Raw genomic sequence first — 18625 nt, forward strand, 5'->3', positions numbered from 1 at the left:
TTTAGAATTGGCACAGTCTGAGTGTTCATGTAGTCCACTGTGCCCTGCCAATATTCCCAGTGAAAGAATTAAGTCCAGAGATGGAAAAGTGTATTAACCAAGGTCACATGAGTTTTACAGCAACAGCCAAAGTCAGAGTCCAGTTATTTTTGTCCTGATTCAATAAACATTCTGCTCTGCCACCACCCACACCGTCATCATCAATGTGTCTCGGTAGCATCTATCACGTGCTATGAGCAATATGCTCCCTCTCCAATAAGTTTTGGTAAAACTGGAATGAGAAAATGGTGCCATGTCCCATGGCTGGGTTTGGGACATAGAAAATGGCTTATAAACATTTCCTTTCTCAAAGATCCCCTTTGGGGACTTCCTTGGTGGCTCAGTGGTAAAGAATCCGCCTACCAATGCAGGGGACATGGGTTCGATCCCTGGTATGGGACGATCCCACATGCTCTGGAGCAGCTAAGCCCCTGTACCGCAACGATGCGCCTGCGCTCTAGAGCCCTAGAATTGAAACTACTGAGCCCCCATGCCACTGCTGCTGAAGCTTACATGCCCAAGCGCATGCTCCGCAACAAGAGAAGCCACAGCAGTGAGAATCCCACACACCTAGAACTAATCCCACAACTAGAGAGTGGTTCCCCCTTCCTGCAACAAGAGAAAAACCCATACAGCAATGAACACCCAGCACAGCCTAAATAATTAAATTATTTTTTAAAATAAATGAGTGAAAGCTCCCCTTTTGCCACCGAGGTACACATGCCCTCTCTGGGAGCATCACAGCAGAAGGCTCTAAAGAGCTGACAAGAAGGCTGTGGTTGGAAACCAAGAGGGCAGGCAAGATGGGTAGGGGCCAAGAACAGGAAGATGTGCAGGAGTAGGGGAGTCTAGGCCAGCGCTGCTAATGCCAGTTCTGCCTCAACTAATAGCATCAATGGATTCTTCTTACAAGACGACAGATAGTTGGCTCCCAAAGTCTCTTTAAAGAACAGATGGAAAGTGGGAGTTGAGAACTCTATTCTAGGACGGCAGTAATCACTGCAGATGCTGTGGTCTTAGCCAAATCACCCAACTGGCTTGTGACTCAGTTCTCTCCATCTGCTAATGTGCTAAAATAATGGGCCCCACCATCTTCTGCACCTACTTGCCTCACAGATATGCTTTGAGGGAACATTACAGAGTCTCTCAGAGATTCCAGATTAATTCAAAATGCTGCAAGGTACAGAGAAACCAACTAATCACTATTGTTAAGGGGAAATTTATATTAACCTTTGTATTCATTGAGCATCTGAGGCCCTTTCTAAATGTAAATACCGTTTTCAAAAGGACAATTGATCTGGGACCGATTCCTGTGAATCAATACATTTTTTCTGTGTATCGTATCAATTAAGATAACTAGTTCAGGCTGAAATACCCTTTGATATTTTGATTAAAACTAAAAGGCAGCAACAATATGAGCCTTGCTTTTCTTCAGGCAGTTAGATAAGATCTATCAAAATGAATATGCTACGTGTTTGATTGAATATGCCACAACACCCAGCATTACTAATCAGAGCTGTGTCTTTAAGATATTCATGGTTTGAAAAAATGAAAATCTTCTTCCCAAACAAGCAAAGATACATCTTCACATTTCTTCTCCCTCAATGCTTCTTTAAAATGGTGCCAAACAAAATTTTTCATTCTAAGCTTCAGAACATGTGTGAATATGATTTTATTCTGTGAGTGGCTGGTAATTTTTTTTTCAGAGTTGACATTTTTTTGACAGTTCATTTCAAATGATTATTGCTCCAAGTTGTTTTCACTAATGTGAAATAACTTTAAAATCTTAAATTTATCTTTAGACAGACTTACACATTATTTGAGTTGAAAGCTAAAAGTTTGAAGAAAGGAATTCTTCTTTGATTCAACTCCACTTAACTTATAGGAAACTGTTCTTTCCTGGCAATAAAGACTTTTGTCTATATGATGCCAAAAGAGCCAACGATAGATTTGGAAACGTCAGTAAAAAACAGCCAAAGTCATAATTCGGTAGGTACACAGAGAACAAGTTAACTGTCTCACTTTTAGAGCAGTTAACAGTGCTTGAAAGGAGTAAATTGTAGAATTTTGGGTTTAGATAAGAAAGAGAAATGAAATTGACAACAAAGCCAACATAGACATCTTTGCAAGTGAGTCTTGGTTCAAATAAGGGAAGCTGGAAGCAAAATGACCACCCAGCACTTTAGGACTGCATTAATTTGTCCCCCCTGAGTTATGGTGTGGGTCAGGAAGGCACTGTGCTGGCCTCATGCAGACAGGATCAGAGTCAGGAAGTGCCCGTCACTCTCCTGCACAGAAGTCCAATGCAACAGGGTCCTTCTAGGAGGCTGGTGCTATAGCTGGACACAAGGACCTTGGAGAGTCCCGGGCACATTAACTCACCCCAGCTTCCTGCACTGAGGCACTATAAGGGAATGCCGTATCCTCTCATTTGATATTTCCTCTTTGAGCTGCAAGATGCCACCTCCAATAAATATACCTTAGCAAAATGCTTCAAAACCATGTACCTTTATTGCATTAGTAATGCCTTCTAAAACCCATAAGTCACAAACGTCTGAAATGAAGACACAGATGTTATAAGCCATATTTGTTGCAAAACGTAACTGACATCACTTCAAATGGCTGTCCCTAAAAATTCACCATGATTGTCAAGCCCTTCTTCTGAAACAAGGATACTGAAAGTTGACATCTTCTCTGTCTACATCTAACTTGATTTCCTGGCTTGGTTAGAGATTAATGACAGTGGGCCAGAGACACATGACACCCTTAAATTATATACAAATACTCAAGAACACACACACATACACCTCTCTATAGACATATGTATATTATTATAGGCACACATGTTATATATTATATACATAGATATGTATACTATGAGGCTTCCCAGGTGGTACAGTGGTAAAGAATCTGCCTGCCAATGCAGGAGGTGTGGGTTCCGTCCCTGGTTTGGGACAATCCCCTGGAAAAGGAAATGGCAACCCACTCCAGTAATCTTGCCTGGGAAATCCCATGGACAGAGGAGCCTGGTAGGCTACAGTCCATGGGGTTGCAGAGTCAGACACAACCAAGTGAGCACGCACACACATGTGCATGCATACAGTATATGTATATAGTATATTAATACACGTGTGACTATAAAAGGCAGAGGCATTACTTTGCCAACAAAGGTCCATCTAGCCAAGGCTACGGTTTTTCCAGTAGTCATGTATGGATGTGAGAGTTGGGCTGTGAAGAAAGCTGAGCTCCGAAGAATTGATGCTTTTGAACTGTGGTGTTGGAGAAGACTCTTGAGAGTCCCTTGGACTGCAAGGAGATCCAACCAGTCCTTCCTAAAGGAGATCAGTCCTGGGTGTTCATTGGAAGGACTGATGCTTAAGCTGAAACTCCAATACCTTGGCCACCTCATGCGAAGAGCTGACTCACTGAAAAAGACCCTGATGCTGGGAGGGATTGGGGGCAGGAGGAGAAGGGGACGACAGAGGATGAGATGGCTGGATGGCATCGCTGATTCGATGGGCATGAGTTTGGGTAAACTCCAGGAGTTGGTGATGGACAGGGAGACCTGGCATGCTGCGATTCATGGGGTCGCAAAGAGTCGGACACGACTGAGCGACTGAACTAAACTGAACTGAAATACCATATAATATAATGTATCATATAAATATAATATAATCTCTTTATACTTCCGTTTTATCATCAGCCACCTATCTTGTAATGGCAAGCTATTTGTCAGAAGGCAAACCAGGCACAAATTTACTGCAGCCCATCATGGCTGGAGAGAGGAGGAAGTAGTGGTTCTGTATTCACATGTAGTATCATGAAAGCATGACTCCAAGGAGATCTATTACTTCAGTCTAATAGTTACTTTGAGGAAAAAGAGGAAAAAAAATCACCATCTATCCATTACGATATTCCATACAGAAACAATCTGTTAAAAAAATGAAACTTTCCTCTCAAGCCTAGTTATCACCATATTAGGTAGACCCACCCATTAAAATGTGGCAGTGACTTTTATCCAAAGTACTGTCAGTGGTGTTTTCACAAAAGAAATAACTGCAAAAAGGACCCAGTATACGTACTATGTTATTCCAATGATATGACATTCTAGAAAAGGCAAAATAATGGAGATAGTGAAAAAAAAATCAGTGATTGCGAGGAGAAGGGAGCAATGACTAGATGGTGCAAAGAGGACTGTTAGGTCAGTGAAGCTACTCTGTATGACACTTAATGATGGATACATGTCATCATACATTTGTCCAGGCCCATACAAACACCAAGAATGAACCCTGATATAAACTATGGGCTCTGGATGATTATAATAGGTCAACGCAGGTTCATTCATTGTAACAAATGTACCACTTACATCGGGGAAGCTGTCTAAGATCGTGGAGGAAAGAGGGTAAATGGAAAACCTCCATACCTTCTGCTCAATTTTGCTGTAAACCTAAAATTGCTCTAAAAATATAGTCTTTTTCTTTAAGTCCCCATTGGCAAAAAAAAAAAAAAAAAGTGCCAATTTGCATTAGGAGTAAATCCTAAATCCAATTCTACATGTCATTTTCCACTTCTTGTACATTCTGCAGCAAATGATGAAATGATAAGCTTTTCTATAGATAGTGTGCAGAGAAGAAAGCATAAGTAATAGGGAAAATACAGACATATGAATAAATATGAGTTCTAATTTCAGATCTGTCACTAATTAGCTGTATGACCATAAGCATCCTATCTCCAAACAATAATTAAGAATTTTATGTACCAAGAACATACAAGCCAGAGGGAGAAGAGGGCAATAAATAATTCTGGGTAACAGAGACAAATCTCTGGCAGAAGCAAGTGGCTTATTCTTCCTGGACGAAGGGACACGTCGTGGAAAGATATCAAAGTTCTACAACAGAAGATACTAGCAGGGGTGATAGAAGGAGGATGAATTATGATGAGCAAACTCGTTAAGTCCTCAGACCTCAAGTAGGCATCTTTTCAGTTCAGTTCAGTTCAGTCGCTCAGTCGTGTCTGACTCTCTGCAACCCCATGAATCGCAGCACGCCAGGCCTCCCTGGCCATCACCAGCTCCCGGAGTTCACTCAGACTCACGACCATCGAGTCAGTGATACCATCCAGCCATCTCATCCTCGGTCGTCCCCTTCTCCTCCTGCCCCCAACCCCTCCCAGCATCAGAGTCTTTTCCAATGAGTCAGCTCTTCGCATGAGGTGGCCAAAGTACTGGAGTTTCAGCTTTAGCATCATTCCTTCCAAAGAACACCCAGGACCGATCTCCTTCAGAATGGACTGGTTGGATCTCCTTGCAGTCCAAGGGACTCTCAAGAGTCTTCTCCAACATCACACTTCAAAAGCATCAATTCTTCAGTGCTCAGCTTTCTTCACAGTCCAACTCTCACATCCATACATGACTACAGGAAAAACCATAGCCTTGACTAGACGGACCTTTGTTGGCAAAGTAATGTCCCTGCTTTTGAATATGCTATCTAGGTTGGTCATAACTTTTCTTCCAAGGAGTAAGTGTCTTTTAACTTCATGGCTGCAATCACCATCTGCAGTGATTTTGGAGCCCCCAAAAATAAAGTCTGACACTGTTTCTACTGTTTCCCCATCTATTTCCCATGAAGTGATGGGACCGGATGCCATGATCTTCATTTAAAGTAATTGATTTGTGGGGCTTCCCTGGTGGTCCAGTGGCTGAGACTCCATGCTCCCAATACAAGGGTTTGGTCCCTGGTCAAGATCCTACAAGCCACAACTAAGACTTGAAGCAGTCTAAATAAATAAGTAATTTCTTTTAAAAAGAGTAATTGATTTGTATTGGATGCCCTTCTTCCATGAACCCTGTAATACACTAGTTGGTCTCATCTGTAGCCACCATATCTAGCCGGTTGCCATGTGCTTTCTTTTTTTTTTTCTATGTGTTCATTTTTACTTTATTTTGCTTTACAATACTGTATTGGTTTTGCCATACATTGACATGAATCCACCACGGGTGTACATGAGCTCCCAAACATGAACCCCCCTCCCACCTCCCTCCCCATAACATCTCTCTGGGTCATCACCGTGCACCAGCCCCAAGCATGCTGTATCCTGCATTGGACATAGACTGGGGATTCAATTCTAACATGATAGTATACATGTTAGAGTCAGATTCTTGTAGTGGGTCCTCTTGACTTAGCAAAGGTGACCAATCACTTCATCCTGATGAAAAGCTTTGTTTTCTGCAAAGAGAAAGGTCTTGTTATTGTCTGAGTTGTAAGGACAAAGTCTGAGCTGGACATTTCAATCAACAGTCAGATGAGTACAGCTGTTCTAATTATCCAATTAGCATGAAGTGATACATTTAGAGGAAAACAAAATTAGCACAAGAAATAAAGCAGTGTAATGAAACCTATGGCAGTTACCCATTCAAGGCATCAGTTTGATAAATCAAACTTTCTTAGCTTTTAAACTCTTAGCTCAGTAACTTTTAAAAGCAGAATTGGGTGGGGGGCGGTATTTCCTTTTCCACAAATCATGAAACAAATGTCAAGTGGCATTACAAAGGGTGTTCCCTCTCTCAGTAGTGAAGGTGGGCCGCATGGGGGTGAAGAATATTACTGTTCCTTGACAATATTATGCTCAGAAAATATCAAAAAGCAGAGAGTTTAAAATGGGTATTTACACATAATATCCATGCATATTTACATTTAATATCATATTGGATTTAATTTTATTACTTTCTGGAAGGCAATTGGGGGAAAAATAAACACAGTGGAATGCTATCTCTTTGGCGTGCAGAATCAATATGATAATCACATGGCTCATATAAACTCATAAGAAAATGCATCTGACATTTCATCGGAGCTTCTTAATTTAGTATTTACAATGTCTGTGTCAAATGATATAGTTTTATTGTTTAATTATGGAGATGGCAGAAAGTAGCAGATTCCTGACTTTTCCCCCTTAATTACTATTAGCCTGCTTTCAAATTGCTGAATGTGGTATGTAGGTTGGTTTCCTGTTAGGTTTACTGTTGCTCAGATTTTATATAATTTCTAATTCTCCTTGAAAATGCTTTAGAAAAAACCCCTTTCCTCTCCAATATGTGGACTTTTATTATGAGCAATAATGTAACACAAGGGTATGATTATGGTGAGATAATCACAGTGCAAGATAGAAATGATGCTTTGGAGTACTATAACCTGCCCAAAATAATTATTCATCTTGCCGTTGTCCCTTAGATTTATTGCTCCTTCCTGTAAGGTGATCAGCTCTTTTGGAAATAAGGGCTGAATTTTTTTTCATGACACTCAGTGTGCATAATTTTTAAATGCCATTATTTGTACCAGCAAATATGTAATAGTGGGTAAGACAGAATGAGGGGATAAACAAATGCTTTGGCCCTCTCCCCAGCAAATATAGAATTCATGAGCATGGGCTGTAACCCAGAGTAATGTTTGTAGAAAGGAGAGTGAGCTTGTGTTTCTGGAGTAATTTGGATTTGAGGATCTCAATTAACTGATTGCTAGGGTGATTAGGTTGACCAGATGTCTCTTTTCTCCTCCATTGATCCTTTGGTAATTTTAACAATTCCTATTATGCCTTTGGATTTAGCACTAGTTAGATGTCTATTGGGCTTCCCAGGTGGCTCAATGGTAAAGAATCTGCCTGTGATGCATGAGACTCAGGTTTGATCCCTGGGTCCGGAAGATACCCTGGAGAAGGATATGGCAACCCACTTCAGTATTCTTGCCTGAGAAATCCCACAGAGGAGCCTGGCGGTCTATAGTCCATGGGGTTGCAAAGAGTTGGACACAACTTAGCAACTAGACAACAGACAAACAGGTGTCTGTTAGCATTCCTACTCTGCTATAGAATGAACCCCCCACAAACACACAAACACCATTTTCCTCCAAATAAGCTATTCCCCCTTCCTGGGACCCAGGACCCATTGATGAAGCCAAGTGAAATATGTCTGTCTGGCATCTTCCATAAGGCCCTCTCCCCAGAAGCTGCTTTTCTAATTTTAAAGGCAGATTTATCTTATGGCAAATTGCTCCATTTAAACAACAGGAAACAAAAGTTATAAAATCCCACTGTCTCCAGAACTGATAGTGAGTGATTAACGGTACCCACAACTTCACAGAGGCTGCCACAAGGAAGTCAGCAAGGGAGAATTGATTGAGTCACTTATTCAAGAAGAAAAATGAACAGGGTGCCAGGCCTGTAGACAGGGAGAGATATGAGTCCAGCCTTATCTTCATGCTATTGCCCCTGCCAGTTGCTATCACACTATTAAGATAAAGCAGGTGATCCAGGTTTAGAAGCCACTGATTGGAAGTTGGATAGTGAATTTAGGATTTTTTTCTCTCTCTGCAAGTGTTGGCCAGAGCCCAGACAGAGGTGAATTGGTAAATGAAAAATTCACTCTCTGGAAAACAGACATAAGGCACAAATCTTACACCTACCTATGCCAGACAGATCTTTTACTATAAAGTAGTGGGTGGCGATCAAGTGATGGGAAAGGATGAAGATCCTGATGGTATCTACAGGCTCAAGTAGATAACTGTTCAGCTTAATCAGCCTGGCTCATATCTCCCAGCTTTTTAGAGCCATCTTCCCGTTAATAAATGAGGTCTACTATGTTCTAGTCCCTGTTTTAGGACTGTGTGACCTATTCACTATTCTCTGTTGTACTTCAAAACCGGTGAATCAGAGGTAAAAAGTATTTAATGCAATTATTGGAGAGAGAAGATATGTATAAAGTACTGTTGATCTTAATTAATCATTGATCCCATATTTGCAAATTGGCCTCATTACTAAAATGTATTTGTAACTGCAAAATCAATGCAGCATTTTTGCAATCATTTGTGGACGTGCATGAAAGTGAAAGTGTTAGTCACTCAGTCGTGTCCAACTCTTTGCGACCCCATGGACGGTAGACAGGCTCCTCTGTCCATGGGAATTTCCAGGCAAGAATATTGGAGTGGGTAGCCATTACCTCCTCCAGGGGATCTTTCCAGCCCAGGGATCAAATCCAAGGCTTCTGCATTGCAGGCGGACTCTTAGTATCTGAGCCACCAGGGAAGGCCATGTACATGTATAGGACAGCAAAAAACCTTGAATCACCAGATGCTCGTGTCCTCAGCTGAGATCAAGCAAATCCTATATTATAAACAAATGTCCTCCTCCCAGTCTGTTTTGTGCCATGTTTCCCACATTTAAAATGTATTTAAAATGGCTATCAAGCATAGTGCTGAAGTGCTATCTAGGATTCCTAAGGGTAACATGTTACATGAAGGCTGTAACACGTGCATAGGGCTAGGTCAAGATAGTTCAAGGATGAATTACAGTGCTCTTGGCCATGAGCGCAATGCTAATGAATCAACTGTATAGATTATATGCTACTGCTAAGTCGCTTCAGTTGTGTCCGACTCTGTGTGACCCCATAGACAGCAGCCCACCAGGCTCCGCCGTCCCTGGGATTCTCCAGGCAAGAACACTGGAGTGGGTTGCCATTTCCTTCTCCAATGCATGAAAGTGAAAAGTGAAAATGAAGTTGCTCAGTTGTGTCCATCTCTTGGCAACCCCATGGACTGCAGCCCACCAGGCTCCTCCATCCATGGGATTTTCCAGGCAAGAGTACTGGAATAGGGTGCCATTGCCTTCTCCATATATTATATGAGGTGTCTATAAACAGTAAGGAACCTCCATACTGTTCTCCATGATGGTTGTACCAACTTACATTCCCACCAACAGTCTAGAAGGGTTCCCTTTTCTCCACACCTTCATCAGCATTTATTTGTAGATTTTTTCATGATAGCCATTCTGACCAACATGGTGATACCTCATTGTTGTTTAGATTTGCATTTCTTTAATAATTAGTGATGTTGAGCATCTTTTCAAGTGCTTTCTGGCCATCTGTGTCTCTTTTAGAGAAATGTCTATTTAGATTTTACATCAATTTTTCTACTGGGTTGTTTGGTTTTTTGATATTGAATTACATGAGCTGTTTGTGTATTTAAGAGATTAATTCCTTTTTGGTCACTTTGTTTGCAAATATTTTATCCCATTCAGTGGGTTGTTGTTTCATTTTGTTTATGGTTCCATTAAGGCTATTTAAAGTGAAGCAAGTGAAGCAGAAAGAGATTAGCTAATGGATGAGTTTGAGCAAACTCTGGGAGATCATGAAGGACAGGGAAGCCTGGGGTGCTGCAGTCCCTGGAGTCGCAAAGAGTCAGATGTGACTTAGTGACTAAACAACAATAACAACTTGCTGAGGTTCGGTTCAGTTCAGTTCAGTTCAGTCACTCAGTCACGTCCGACTCTTTGCAACCCCATGAATTGCAGCACGCCAGGCCTCCCTGTCCATCACCAGCTCCCTGAGTACACTCAGACTCACGTCCATCGAGTCGGTGATGCCATCCAGCCATCTCATCCTCTGTCGTCGCCTTCTCCTCCTGCCCCCAATCCCTGCCAGCATCAGAGTCTTTTCCAATGAGTCAACTCTTCACGTGAGGTGGCCAAAGTACTGGAGTTTCAGCTTTAGCATCATTCCTTCCAAAGAAATCCCAGGGCTGATCTCCTTCAGAATGGACTGGTTGGATCTCCTTGCAGTCCAAGGGACTCTCTAGAGTCTTCTCCAACACCACAGTTCAAAAGCATCAATTCTTCGGCGCTCAGCCTTCTTCACAGTCCAACTCTCACATCCATACATGACCAATGGAACAACCATAGCCTTGACTAGATGGACCTTAGTCAGCAAAGTAATGTTTCTGCTTTTGAATATGCTATCTAGGTTGGTCATAACTTTTCTTCCAAGTAGTAAGCATCTTTTAACTTCATGGCTGCAATCACCATCTGCAGTGATTTTGGAGCACACAAAAAAAATAAAGTCTGACACTGTTTCCACTGTTTCCCCATCTATTTCCCATGAAGTGATGGGACCAGATGCCATGATCTTCATTTTCTGAATGTTGAGCTTTAAGCCAAGTTTTTCACTCTCCACTTTCACTTTCATCAAGAGACTTTTTAGTTCCTCTTCACTTTCTGCCATAAGGGTGGTGTCATCTGCATATCTGAGGTTATTGATGTTTCTCCCAGCAGTCTTGATTCCAGCTTGTGCTTCTTCCAGCCCAGCGTTTCTTATGATGTACTCTGCATATAAGTTAAATAAGCAGGGTGACAATATACAGCCTTGACATACTCCTTTTCCTATTTGGAACCAGTCTGTTGTTCCATGTCCAGTTCTAACTGTTGCTTCCTGACCTGCATACAGATTTCTCAAGAGGCAGGTCAGGTGGTCTGGTATTCCCATCTCTTTCCGAATTTTCCACAGTTTCTTGTGATCCACACAGTCAAAGGCTTTGGCATAGTCAATAAAGCAGAAATAGATATTTTTCTGGAACTCTCTTGCTTTTTCCATGATCCAGCAGATGTTGGCAATTTGATCTCTGGTTCTCTGCCTTTTCTAAAACCAGCTGAAGGTTACACAGCCATTAAGTGGCTAAACTGGATTTTGAACCTGGGTCTTCTGATTGTAGATTCTTTCGGAAGCTTGAAGCCTAGCTGGGTCTTGGTAACCATGAACCAGAGTGCAGTGGCATCACCAGAAAGGGCACATGTCTAATTTACATTAATATTCCAACTCCATAGCAGCTCATTCTTTCTAACTGGTAAAATTTTTGTGTTGGAACCAGAAAGCATGAAGCCGAAAAAGGACCCTGGTCATTACCCATGTCTTCTGTTCCCTGCTTCCTACTGTAAATCAAAGAATTCTGACCAATTCACTGTCTTAATATTTCTTGATTCTGATCAGCCCTCTCAACCCTCACATCTTCAATAACTCCCCACCACCTCATGCTTGGATTTTTGCCACAGCCCACTCTGGCTTTCAGGCTTGCATCTTCCCATTATCTATAACCCAACCTGAGGAATCTTTTCAACATGTAGATTTGGTACTTACAATAATTTGATGCTCCCTAGTGTTCTGAGGCATAAACCCATTTCCAGATGCAAGACAAGGTGGGCCTGTCTTTCCACCTCATCACCTACAGAATTCAGTGCCCCCATGTTTTTCCTGGAAAGGGGCTCCTTTGTACCTCAGGACCTCTGTGTTTGCTGAGGTCAATATGAAACTGACCTTCTAGCTCAATATGAAATTTGCCTCATGCGATCCCACTTGTCTTTTGCATATCAAATGAGCAATCACACCATCCAGGGAGCCACCCTCACATATGATTCAGTTCAGTGACTCTACCATGCCAATGCAAAGCACCCAACTGGTCCCCATCAGTATAATGATTGCTATTATTATTATTATGGTTTAGCCCATTTTCACCCTTCACTTTATAGTTGAAAAAAAAATGAAGAATAGAAAAAGAAGCAACTCCCCCAAGAATATGAAGAAACTCACAAAGAAATAGATAACAAATATATTTATGAGAGATGTTAAAACTGAATCAAAAAATAGAGGGAATCAACTATCCTTGCCATGAGAGCTAAGATGGTTTCTGTCATTGAATCTTAAATTTATTCTAAGCTTCCCAATATCAGGTATAATAAGAAGTAAAGTGTATTATACAAGTCTCACTTTGTAGGAGAGGAAAGAAAATTGAGTCTTTTACTAGGAAAAAAAATTTTTTCAGCCCTACATTCTAAAAGGTGTGTATCACATTGAACCTGGAGGGTACTCAAAGCTACAAAGTGAAAAGCAGAGTGGTTTCCCAGCTACCCGCACACTGCAAGCCCTATGGAGGTTTCTGAAAGCTCCCATTCCTAGGCTTTGTCCCCGATATTGACATTCTCTGGGGCTGAGACCCTGATGGCCCCGTAAAATCACCACGGGTGGCTCTGAGTTACAGCCGGAATTAACCACCACAGGCAGATGCATTCTCTGATTTAGATCATTCGTTTTTTATAATTGTATTTATTTATTTATTCATTTTTGGCTGTGCTGGGTCTTCATCGCTGCCCCGGCTTTTCTCTAGCTGCAGTGAGCGAGGGCTCCTCTTGGGTTGCGGTGCCTGGACTTATTGTGGTGGCTTCTCTTGTTGTGTAGCAGAGGCTCTAAGGCGCAGGGGCTTCCTTCGTTAGTTGCAGCAGATGGGCTCAGTAGTTGTGGCTCCCAGGCTCCAGAGCACGCTGGCTGAGTTGCTCCTCGGCATGTGGGATCCTCCCAGACCAGGGACTGGATCCACGTCTCCTGCACCAGCAGGTGAGTTCTTTACCACTGAGCAGGGAAGCCCTGATGTCGATCATTCTTGCACGGGATTTCAAATGAATGTATTTTTGGCTTTGAGGCTTACCACTACAGACCTTTTAGTGTAACTCAGTGAAGGATTAAGTACATGAAAGATGGACTGATTCTTGAAAGACGCCAAGGATTGGCGTGAATTGGGGGAAAGAACTGAGCATTTTCAAGTTGAGATAAAGATTGCTAATAGGGCAAAGGAATGAACTCTTGGCAGGTTGTGTGTCTGTGTATCGGGTGTCGAAGCAGGTGGTTGGAGCCCTCTTTATGGCCATAAGCAACCTTGGTCTAAATACGACGATTTGATGAAATGCCTTCTTTCACTCCCAGGTGGCGCTAGTGGTATAGAACCCGCCTGCCAATGCAGGAGCCTAAAGAGACGGATTGTATCCCTGGGTCGGGAAGGTCCCCTGGAGGAGGGCATGGCAACCCACTTCAATATTCTTACCTGGAGAATCCCATGGACTCTCCAAGGAGCCTGGCAGGCTACAGTCCATGGGATCGCAGAGAGTCGGAAGTGACTGAAGCAACTTAGCAAGCATGCACTTCTTTCACTCACACAGGAGACGCCGCCGCCTGTGGAATCCCTAAGAATGATAGCACAGTTGTCTCTGTTTCCCAGAATTGGAATCCAATCTGCAGAGAGCATCCTTATTCTCCAGAGGACAGCAAATGTGGTAATCTCTGCCATAAACACACATCAGAAGGGAGCTCCGTATTTTGCTCAAAGTAAAAGGGCAGTTTGCAAGTTGATTACAGAGTAATCATTTAATTTGCTCTGAGTTATTTCTACTAATACTGTATTCTGATTCTGCAAAGATGCTAATCTTAACAGTGGGGAATTATGTCATACTGGCAGTATTTCAGTAGCATGGAGCCCCTTTCCCTTGGGCAGAGTTGGCGCTCAACACACTTTGTGGCCATGACTTAATCTAAACCCACTGCGGTGGGAAATCCCCCTTGGGAACAGCACGCCAGAACCAGTGGCTTTTATATCAGAGAAGAAGCTTGTTGTTATTATAGTTCAGTCACTAAGTTGTGTCAAGCTCTTTACAAACCCATGAACGGCAGCACACCAGGCTTCCCTGTCCTTCACCATCTCCCTGAGTGTGCTCAAACTCATGTTCATTGAGTTGCTGATGCCATCCAAACATCTCATCCTCTATTGACCTCGTCTCCTCCTGCCTTCAATCTTTTCCAGCATCAGGGTCTTTTCCAATAAGTCAGCTCTTCACATCAGGTGGCCAAAGTATTGGAGCTTCAGCTTGAGCATCAGTCCTTCCAAAGAATATGTCCTTTAGGATTGACTGGTTTGATCTCCCTGCTGTCCAAAGGACTCTCAAGAGTCTTGTCCATCACCACAATTCAAAACCATAAATCCATCAATTGGCACTCAGCCTTCTTTATGGTCCAACTTTCACATCCATACATGACTACTGGAAAAGCTTACCTGAAACTAGGTATTAAGAAGCTGAGGGAATCAAGACAAACCAGAGATGATGAGTGGGGGGAAGACATCATGGAATAGAAATGATGAAGAGGATAAAACAGAGCTTAAATATAAGAATTTGAAATGTGTCAGACATTGTACTAAGTGCTTTACATAATTTTATCTCATTGAAAGCTTAACACAACTCTATGAAATTGAGTCTATAAAACCCAATTTACTGATCAGGAAGTTGACATGTAGAGAATTAACTAACTGCCCAGTGTCGGCCAAGGAGTGAAATTGGCTAACTTGGCCCAGAATCCAGGGAGGTTGACTGCAGGGTCATGTATGTAACCCCAGAGGCAAGAAAGTGTGGTGTGTGTCTCATAAGACTCTGATAAAACTGGGCTCAGCAAGCCTTTCTAGGCTGCACTCTTATCTCTGCATTTCCATTGACTCTTTATCCAGTGTTTTATGTTTGTTTTTTTAACATATCTCTGTGACTTGGAATGAGAAGGAACAGTATGTACTAGGCAACAGCATTAGGAAGACTATCCCATGGGAAACACACAGATCCTTTCTTCATGGCATTTGCTTCATTTTTACCATCTCTTCTGCTTTAGTGACAATTGACATGGATCATAGCTGAGGTTATACACAGATTTCTATAATCCATACCAGAAATCTGCTCCCGATCATTTTCTAGAACAGAAAGGCCTTTCAGCAGATCTTTTACCTTGTTCCAGTACAGATGATCCACAGAAAGTCACTGCTGCTGCTAAGTCACTTCAGTCATGTCCAACTCTGTGCGATCCCATAGACGGCAGCCCACCAGGCTTCCCCGTCCCTGGGATTCTCCAGGTAAGAACACTGGAGTGGGTTGCCATTTTTTCTCCAATGCATGAAAGTGAAACGTGAAAGTGAAGTCGCTCAGTTGTGTCCGACTCTTAGCGACCCCATGGACTGCAGCCTACAAGGCTCCTCCATCAATGGGATTTTCCAGGCAAGAGAAGTGGAATGGGGTGTCATTGCCTTCTCTGCAGAAAGTCACTGCATGTACATAATAGCTCTGTAATGCATTGCATTTTTCCAGTCACCTAAAAGCTTGGGTCTGCATCTATGTGGTCAAAATAATTTTGTTTCAGTACAATCAATTAGTAAATCTGGCTACTTTAATCAATTCACATCACAGTTGGCTAATTTGGTCAATCGATGCATAATGGCTTGTAAAAAAGACCCAAATTAATGCTGAACCATGTTTTCCACATATGAACATAGTCCTGATGCTATTATATATGTTGACTGCAGAAAACTCTAGGGGATAGTCTCAAATCCCAGTAGGTCTAGAAATCTGTGAATAACATGCTATATACTCAGATGTTTTCCTAGAACTTGACATTAAAACAATTATTCTGAGCCCAGAGGTTTTCAAGAGAAATTCCATACCACCAAAATCACTAGCAGACATTCATCTCCCTCCATGGAATGAGGGGAGAAAGAGCAAACTCAGGGACATGCAGAGGCAGATGGCAGGAGAAAAGCTCCTTGTTCTGCTTCTTTGGTTGTCAGTAGTAAAACAAGACACCACAAGTAGCCCCACTGCCACGCCTAAGTGGGTGACAATATTTCTTCAAGTTTACCATAAAATGAACAAAATAATTTTTTGTAAGTCTTTGGATTGCCATTTTGTGACTTTTTTCCGTTAACATTTCCCATGATTGGTTTTCAGTTTAATCAGATAGCCACTGAGTAAAATTATATGGACGGCATCCCCTGTGGCTCAGGAAAGAATGAGTAAAGAATCCACCTGCAGTGCATTAGATGCAGGAGACACAGGTTCAATCCCCTGGTAGGGAAGATCCCCTGGAGGAGGGCATGGCCACCCACTCCAGTATCCTTGCCTGGAGAATCCCCATGGACAGAGGAGCCTCTGCGTCCCCGGGGTCACAGAAAATCAGACATGACTGAAGCCAGTGAGCACACATGCACATTTGCAAAAATGTAGGGAAGGTGGGAGATTTTCCCTATTCCTAAAGGATAGTACTCATGTATGTGTGTTGGTGTGTGTGCTCAGTCATGTCCGACTCACTGTGACTCCATGGACTATAGCCCACCAGGCTCTGCTGTCCATGGAACTTTGCAGGCAAGAATACTGGAGTGGATTGCCATTTCCTCCTCCAGGGGATCTTCCTGACTTAGAGATTGTACCCCCCGCCCATCCGTCTCTTGTGTCTTCTGCATTGGCAGACAGATTCTTTACCTCTAGCGCCACCTGGGAAACCATATCATTAGTAGAAATGACAAACTAAAACTTTCCCCCATTTGGCCTTTCATCCATTTGCTATGTTCTCATCTGCCTGCCTTCTATATATGGTAACTGAGGGCAATTCTTACTATGGAAACATGGCCTTAATGTCCACAAAAAGAGTAGTAACAGGAGCCAAAGGTCATTGCCCTTGTACTATGTGAGGCTGCCATTATCAATTAATTTATTTAATGCTTATGGCAACCTTTTATAACGTACTTTAGTGCATACTAATATTAATCCCGTATTACATGAGACAACATTGCATGTGTTAGAAGCATAGTAATAATGTCCTATATCTTCATAGAACAAAGAGTATCATGCTTTGCTGGATCAGCTGGGAAGGCAGTGAGGTTTTAAAACTTCAAATCTTGAATCTCTGACCAGCAAGGTTTTCCCTGGAATGAAATCGCCTCAGGGCCAAAGTGAAAACCCCTTACTTGATCATGTATAACTCAGGCTGGGTTTAGAGAGCATCCTTATAGGGCCAGCAACCTTGAGCTTCCCTTTCTTCACAGCATCCTTCTTTTCTGTTCTTAGCCCAAGCTCTCTAACTGAACTTCTTGTCTGTTCTATACTGAAGAAGTGCAAAAGGTACAAGGCGCATTCAGCACCATCCTAAGCCCCAAAAGGACAGGAGGATGAGCCCAGGTGTTTGGGTGTCACCTACCCACCATGATTTTCTGCTTTCGCTTCATTCACCTCATTCATTTCTTAAAAAGTCCTAGCCATGGCATCGATTTTATGGGATTTTTTTTTTTCTCTAAAAATATGTGCTAACAAGATTCAAGCCTGGGACAGTGCAATTACATGTGGTTTCACCTGCTTTCACCTAGAAAGAGAATATTTTTGCTCCTTGCTCCCAACTTGAACCAAAATAGAAAGCTAATGTAGACTTTTTCTCACCTTGAACTTATTTTCCTTCAGCTGTCTTGTGTGCCTGAACACAATTGTGGAGCATGTTAGCCGCTTTACTGATTCACTGTGTACTCCTGGGTTGCAACTGCAGAATCACACCTTTGCCACACAGCTCTGGAGTTGCATCTGGGCTGCCATTCATAGGAAAGGAAAGGGTCATTGTCAAGTCAAGCCTCTCATATTCATGTTAGGAGGAATTTGTATTAGTGCTAGGTATAGAGTAAATGATATAAGACTGATCTGATGGTAGTAAATCTGCCTGATTTAAGTGAGTTTCATAGGCAGTTAACAGCATGTAAATTTCCTAAATGTGATTAACAGCTTCATCCATGTGAGACCCATCAGCAACTGACAAAGTTTTTCAAAAGGGAATGAAAAAAGAAGATCACAAACAGATTTTCTTGAATTCTCCCTTTAGGGTTTTGTCTTTTTGCTACAGATTTTCATTCTTTCTACTTTTTTCTCTTATTTTAGAACTTAATATTTAATGCTGTTAAGGGTTCCTATATGATTGAGTTGAAGCAGAATAATTCTTCTTCAGCTGTTCAGCTCTGATAGCAGGCAGCAGTATATTTTCTATTTGGTGTACTTCATTGACAGCTTATTAAAATGTGCTGTCTCTTGTATATTAATTTTGGAGTCCTCAGATCCTGAAAAATCAATTTTTAATCACATGTTTACAATAGAACTGTTGAGT

This window comes from Capra hircus, chromosome 13, assembly GCF_001704415.2.
Source record: "Capra hircus breed San Clemente chromosome 13, ASM170441v1, whole genome shotgun sequence".
Taxonomy (NCBI): Eukaryota; Metazoa; Chordata; class Mammalia; order Artiodactyla; family Bovidae; genus Capra; species Capra hircus.